The following is an 8,081-nucleotide window of genomic DNA, read 5'->3' as shown; positions in this document are numbered from 1 at the left end:
TTCCAGTTCACTCGATCAAATGCTTTTTCTGCATCTAGAGAGACTATTGTGGTTTCCAGGTTGTTGATGGTAGAATAGTCTATGAGATTAATTAGCCTGCGAGTGTTAGTGGATGAGTGTCTACCCTTTATAAAACCTGTCTGGTCAGGATGTATTATAAGTGGAGTTATTTTTTCTATTCTTTTGGCGAGGGCTTTACAAATTATTTTGAGGTCTGCATTTATTAGAGATATTGGGCGGTAGCTGGATGGAAGTATGGGGTCTTTTCCTGGTTTCTGTAGCAAGATAATGTTAGCAGAGTTCATGTGTGGGGATAATCTGCCATTCTGCTTAACTTGTAATACCATTTTGTGAAATGCAGGTGCCAAAACAGTCCAAAATTCTTTGTAGAACTCTGCTGGAAAACCATCTGGTCCCGGGGCTTTGTTACTAGGCATATGTTGAAGGGCTTCATGGAGTTCTCCTATTGAAAGAGTTGAATCCAGAGCCATTGCCTGTTCGGTTTGTAATTTTGGAAGGTTGATATTACTAAGAAACTGATCTATGTTACTGTCTGATGGATCATTTTGTGATGAATATAAGGTTTTATAGAAGTCCCTAAAAGCATTGTTGATTACATCGGGGTCATGGGTGACATTTCCTTTTGAGTCTTTAACAGAAGTGATTGTTGTTTTCTCTTTGTTTCTCTTTAGTTGGTTAGCTAGGAACCTTCCAGATTTATTGCCGTGCTCAAAGTTCTCCAAGCGAAGTCTTTGTATGAGAAACTGTGTTTGTTTATCAATAATTTTGTTTAATTCAAGTTTAGCTTTTCTTAATTCATTCAGTGTGTGTTCCTCTTTGGAGGTACTGTAGACAATTTCTAATGATTTAATCCTGAGTTCTAAATCTGATTTCCTTGAACTTTCCCTCTTTTTCTTATTCGATGAAAAAGAGATTATTTTGCCTCTCATAACTGCTTTTCCGGCTTCCCAAAGAGTACAAGCTGACATTCCTGGCAGGTCATTATTTTCTAAATATACAGACCATTCCCTTTTGAAATAATTAATAAAATCAGGGTCTTTTAGTAATGATGTATTAAATCTCCAATTCCTAGCTGGTGGTGTAACTCTGTTATTCTTCAGTGTGATAGAAACTGGAGCGTGATCACTGATAGTGATGGGGTGGATTTTGGTGTCTGAAATATCCCTCATCAAGGAACTGCTAACTAAGAAATAATCTATTCTTGAGTATGAGTGGTGTACCGGTGAGAAGAAGGTGTATTCTCTAAGAGTGGGGTGGTGGGAGCGCCAAGCATCACAAAGACCAAAATCTTTCATATACTGTTTAACAATATTCATGGACTGCCAGTTCCGCTGACTTCCTGAAGTACTGAGTCTGTCTACTCCTGAGTCTAATACCATGTTAAAGTCCCCTCCTATGATGAGTGTGTTATCTGAGTGATCAGAGAGTGAAGTGAAAAAGGAGTGAAAAAATGAGGGGTCATCCACATTTGGACCATATATATTTGCAATGCATAAATTCATATTTTGAACAGATAAATTAACTATTAGAAATCTACCTTCTGGATCTATAACTGTGTTGTTTACGGTGAAATTTACTCTTCTATTTATCAGAATGGCTACACCTCTTTGTCTGGAGTTGTAACAGGCTGAGTACACATGAGGAAACTGTGCTGTGGTGAGAACATCAGCTACAGTCTTTGATAAATGAATCTCCTGTAATAAAACAATGTCCGCCTGTAAATCCTTCAATTTATTGGAGATTTTTAATCTCTTCTCTCTGGACCCAGCTCCATGCACATTCCATGAGATAAACCTCAGTGTGGACATGCTCAGACTAACGCAGTGAGTGCTGGATGCTTGCTAAAAGCATCCCGTGCGTGTGTGTGCATATATGCTTCCGTGAACATGCCATTGTTGGTGTTTCAGTTGTCAGTATGAGCTTGCTACAATATGTACTTGCGCTGTCGATGCTGTGTGGAACTTGATTATGTGCTCTGCTCAAAACTCTATGTGCGCCGTGCTTGTTAACATTACTTATTAAGGTGGAAACGCAGCGGGTTGGGGAAGAAAGACAGAATAGAAAAACAGTGCAAAAGAGTGGAAGTGTGAGATAGAAAAAGGAAAAACAAAAACAAAAAAACATACCCAAATAAACAAATATGAACTGCATATATCCTATGCTGGTGAGACTGGCAGTGAGCTATATATTTTGCCTTGATAGATAACTGTGAATTGGATAGATTATTTCAGAGTTACTTATGTACCATCTATGGTGATATGATTTATACAAGTTAACGAATACAGATCACCTGGAGTTTAGAAGAGCCAAGGAGTGGTTTCCTGGTCGCGGTACAGCTGCCCGTTGATGAATAACTTATCCACCGCGATGACAGCTCGGGAGCCTCCTTCCATGAACTTTCTCCGGATGGGGAACAGAACCCTGCGTCTTTCCAGGATTTCTTTGGGAAACTGGTCGTTGACGCTGAAGTCCGTTCCTCTCAGCTCCCTGCCGCGGCCCCTCACCTGGACCTTCTGTTGATAATGCTCGAACTTGGCCACAATCGGTCTCGGTCGGCGGGCATCAGGTCTCTTCCCTCCCAGGCGGTGGACTCGGTGAAAAGTAATGTTTTTCACTACATCTCCTGGAAGTTTCAGCTGATTTTGAATGAAGCTTTTCACTGTGAGTTCAGGATCCTCGTCTGCCTGCTCCGGGATTCCAGAAAACACCAGATTGTCCCTCATACTACGAGCCTGGAGATCAATAATTGATTCTTTCATCCTCTTGTTCTCGTCAGAGATCCGGCTCATTCCTTCGGTGAGTGTTTTCACCGATCCTCTGAGGGTTGCGTTTTCTGCAGCCAGCGTCTGCACCTGTTGCTGGCTGAACTCCAACGACTCCCGTAATGCCTGGAACTCTCTGTGTAGAATTTCTAACAGAGACATACGGGCGTCGAAGCTGGATAATTTGTTATCGATCGATGTTAAAATGTCCGTCGAATCATTACCAGCTGGAGAAGTCGCTCCGGGTGACTCTTCATTGCGACTTCTCTTTGAAGTTGAAGCCTTGCTGCTAGCAGATGGGGTTTGGTTGGTTTTCCCCATGACGATCCTGTCAAAACACTCGTCGATGAAATCCGTGAGGCTCTCCAGGCTTTCTTCACTGTACTCCAGTGTTTTGTTTTTGTTTCACCCGATAATATATTTATTTAAACAGTAGTTATTGGCGTAATTATAATCTTACTATATTGTTTGCTGTATTTGAGGCGCGCCTTGTTTGAATCTGCCGATAGTCTCACACAATCTCGCGACACTACAGCATCACACACTCTACAGCATCACACACTCCTACAGCATCACACACTCCCCGAACAGTTTAAAACCAACAGAATTACCTCTGGGACCCGTTCAGAACCTGTTGAGAACCCAAACAGTTTAAAACCAACAGAATTACCTCTGGGACCCGTTCAGAACCTGTTGAGAACCCGAACAGAGTTTAAAACCAACAGAATTACCTCTGGGACCCGTTCAGAACCTGTTGAGAACCCGAACAGTTTAAAACCAACAGAATTACCTCTGGAACCCGTTCAGAACCTGTTGAGAACCCGAACAGTTTAAAACCAACAGAATTACCTCTGGGACCCGTTCAGAACCTGTTGAGAACCCGAACAGTTTAAAACCAACAGAATTACCACTGGAACCCGTTCAGAACCTGTTGAGAACCCGAACAGTTTAAAACCAACAGAATTACCTCTGGGACCCGTTCAGAACCTGTTGAGAACCCGAACAGTTTAAAACCAACAGAATTACCACTGGAACCCGTTCAGAACCTGTTGAGAACCCGAACAGTTTAAAACCAACAGAATTACCTCTGGAACCCGTTCAGAACCTGTTGAGAACCCGAACAGTTTAAAACCAACAGAATTACCTCTGGAACCCGTTCAGAACCTGTTGAGAACCCGAACAGTTTAAAACCAACAGAATTACCTCTGGGACCCGTTCAGAACCTGTTGAGAACCCAAACAGTTTAAAACCAACAGAATTACCTCTGGGACCCGTTCAGAACCTGTTGAGAACCCAAACAGTTTAAAACCAACAGAATTACCTCTGGGACCCGTTCAGAACCTGTTGAGAACCCGAACAGAGTTTAAAACCAACAGAATTACCTCTGGGACCCGTTCAGAACCTGTTGAGAACCCGAACAGTTTAAAACCAACAGAATTACCTCTGGAACCCGTTCAGAACCTGTTGAGAACCCGAACAGTTTAAAACCAACAGAATTACCTCTGGGACCCGTTCAGAACCTGTTGAGAACCCGAACAGTTTAAAACCAACAGAATTACCACTGGAACCCGTTCAGAACCTGTTGAGAACCCGAACAGTTTAAAACCAACAGAATTACCTCTGGGACCCGTTCAGAACCTGTTGAGAACCCGAACAGTTTAAAACCAACAGAATTACCACTGGAACCCGTTCAGAACCTGTTGAGAACCCGAACAGTTTAAAACCAACAGAATTACCTCTGGAACCCGTTCAGAACCTGTTGAGAACCCGAACAGTTTAAAACCAACAGAATTACCTCTGGAACCCGTTCAGAACCTGTTGAGAACCCGAACAGTTTAAAACCAACAGAATTACCTCTGGGACCCGTTCAGAACCTGTTGAGAACCCGAACAGTTTAAAACCAACAGAATTACCACTGGAACCCGTTCAGAACCTGTTGAGAACCCGAACAGTTTAAAACCAACAGAATTACCTCTGGAACCCGTTCAGAACCTGTTGAGAACCCGAACAGTTTAAAACCAACAGAATTACCACTGGAACCCGTTCAGAACCTTTTGAGAACCCGAACAGTTTAAAACTAACAGAATTACCTCTGGGACCCGTTCAGAACCTGTTGAGAACCCAAACAGTTTAAAACTAACAGAATTACCTCTGGGACCCGTTCAGAACCTGTTGAGAACCCGAACAGTTTAAAACCAACAGAATTACCTCTGGGACCCGTTCAGAACCTGTTGAGAACCCGAACAGTTTAAAACCAACAGAATTACCTCTGGGACCCATACCTGTTGAGAACCCGAACAGAGTTTAAAACCAACAGAATTACCTCTGGAACCCGTTCAGAACCTGTTGAGAACCCGAACAGTTTAAAACCAACAGAATTACCTCTGGGACCCGTTCAGAACCTGTTGAGAACCCGAACAGAGTTTAAAACCAACAGAATTACCTCTGGAACCCGTTCAGAACCTGTTGAGAACACGAACAGTTTAAAACCAACAGAATTACCTCTGGAACCCGTTCAGAACCTGTTGAGAACCCAAACAGTTTAAAACCAACAGAATTACCTCTGGGACCCGTTCAGAACCTGTTGAGAACCCGAACAGTTTAAAACCTACAGAATTACCTCTGGGACCCGTTCAGAACCTGTTGAGAACCCGAACAGAGTTTAAAACCAACAGAATTACCTCTGGAACCCGTTCAGAACCTGTTGAGAACCCGAACAGTTTAAAACCAACAGAATTACCTCTGGAACCCGTTCAGAACCTGTTGAGAACCCGAACAGTTTAAAACCAACAGAATTACCTCTGGGACCCGTTCAGAACCTGTTGAGAACCCGAACAGTTTAAAACCAACAGAATTACCTCTGGGACCCGTTCAGAACCTGTTGAGAACCCGAACAGTTTAAAACCAACAGAATTACCTCTGGGACCCGTTCAGAACCTGTTGAGAACCCGAACAGAGTTTAAAACCAACAGAATTACCTCTGGGACCCGTTCAGAACCTGTTGAGAACCCGAACAGAGTTTAAAACCAACAGAATTACCTCTGGGACCCGTTCAGAACCTGTTGAGAACCCGAACAGTTTAAAACCAACAGAATTACCTCTGGGACCCGTTCAGAACCTGTTGAGAACCCGAACAGTTTAAAACCAACAGAATTACCTCTGGGACCCGTTCAGAACCTGTTGAGAACCCGAACAGTTTAAAACCAACAGAATTACCTCTGGGACCCGTTCAGAACCTGTTGAGAACCCGAACAGAGTTTAAAACCAACAGAATTACCTCTGGGACCCGTTCAGAACCTGTTGAGAACCCGAACAGTTTAAAACCAACAGAATTACCACTGGAACCCGTTCAGAACCTGTTGAGAACCCGAACAGTTTAAAACCAACAGAATTACCACTGGAACCCGTTCAGAACCTGTTGAGAACCCGAACAGTTTAAAACCAACAGAATTACCTCTGGAACCCGTTCAGAACCTGTTGAGAACCCGAACAGTTTAAAACCAACAGAATTACCACTGGAACCCGTTCAGAACCTGTTGAGAACCCGAACAGTTTAAAACCAACAGAATTACCACTGGAACCTGTTCAGAACCTGTTGAGAACCCGAACAGTTTAAAACCAACAGAATTACCTCTGGGACCCGTTCAGAACCTGTTGAGAACCCGAACAGAGTTTAAAACTAACAGAATTACCTCTGGGACCCGTTCAGAACCTGTTGAGAACCCGAACAGTTTAAAACCAACAGAATTACCTCTGGAACCCGTTCAGAACCTGTTGAGAACCCGAACAGTTTAAAACCAACAGAATTACCTCTGGGACCCGTTCAGAACCTGTTGAGAACCCGAACAGTTTAAAACTAACAGAATTACCTCTGGGACCCGTTCAGAACCTGTTGAGAACCCGAACAGTTTAAAACCAACAGAATTACCTCTGGGACCCGTTCAGAACCTGTTGAGAACCCGAAAAGAGTTTAAAACCAACAGAATTACCTCTGGAACCCGTTCAGAACCTGTTGAGAACCCGAACAGTTTAAAACCAACAGAATTACCTCTGGGACCCGTTCAGAACCTGTTGAGAACCCGAACAGAGTTTAAAACCAACAGAATTACCTCTGGGACCCGTTCAGAACCTGTTGAGAACCCGAACAGTTTAAAACCAACAGAATTACCTCTGGGACCCGTTCAGAACCTGTTGAGAACCCGAAAAGTTTAAAACCAACAGAATTACCTCTGGGACCCGTTCAGAACCTGTTGAGAACCCGAACAGAGTTTAAAACCAACAGAATTACCTCTGGGACCCGTTCAGAACCTGTTGAGAACCCGAACAGTTTAAAACCAACAGAATTACCTCTGGGACCCGTTCAGAACCTGTTGAGAACCCGAACAGTTTAAAACCAACAGAATTACCTCTGGGACCCGTTCAGAACCTGTTGAGAACCCGAACAGTTTAAAATCAACAGAATTACCACTGGAACCCGTTCAGAACCTGTTGAGAACCCGAACAGTTTAAAACCAACAGAATTACCACTGGAACCCGTTCAGAACCTGTTGAGAACCCGAACAGTTTAAAACCAACAGAATTACCTCTGGAACCCGTTCAGAACCTGTTGAGAACCCGAACAGTTTAAAACCAACAGAATTACCACTGGAACCCGTTCAGAACCTGTTGAGAACCCGAACAGTTTAAAACCAACAGAATTACCACTGGAACCTGTTCAGAACCTGTTGAGAACCCGAACAGTTTAAAACCAACAGAATTACCACTGGAACCCGTTCAGAACCTGTTGAGAACCCGAACAGTTTAAAACCAACAGAATTACCACTGGAACCCGTTCAGAACCTGTTGAGAACCCGAACAGAGTTTAAAACTAACAGAATTACCTCTGGGACCCGTTCAGAACCTGTTGAGAACCCGAACAGTTTAAAACCAACAGAATTACCACTGGGACCCGTTCAGACCCTGTTGAGAACCCGAACAGTTTAAAACCAACAGAATTACCTCTGGAACCCGTTCAGAACCTGTTGAGAACCCGAACAGAGTTTAAAACCAACAGAATTACCTCTGGGACCCGTTCAGAACCTGTTGAGAACCCAAACAGTTTAAAACCAACAGAATTACCTCTGGGACCCGTTCAGAACCTGTTGAGAACCCGAACAGTTTAAAATCAACAGAATTACCACTGGAACCCGTTCAGAACCTGTTGAGAACCCGAACAGTTTAAAACCAACAGAATTACCACTGGAACCCGTTCAGAACCTGTTGAGAACCCGAACAGTTTAAAACCAACAGAATTACCAC

Source organism: Leuresthes tenuis, unplaced genomic scaffold (assembly GCF_036924035.1).
Source record: "Leuresthes tenuis unplaced genomic scaffold, fLeuTen1.0.hap1 SCAF_1, whole genome shotgun sequence".
NCBI lineage: Eukaryota > Metazoa > Chordata > Actinopteri > Atheriniformes > Atherinopsidae > Leuresthes > Leuresthes tenuis.
The sequence above is the reverse complement of the archived record's forward strand: the minus strand, read 5'-3'. Positions refer to the sequence as shown.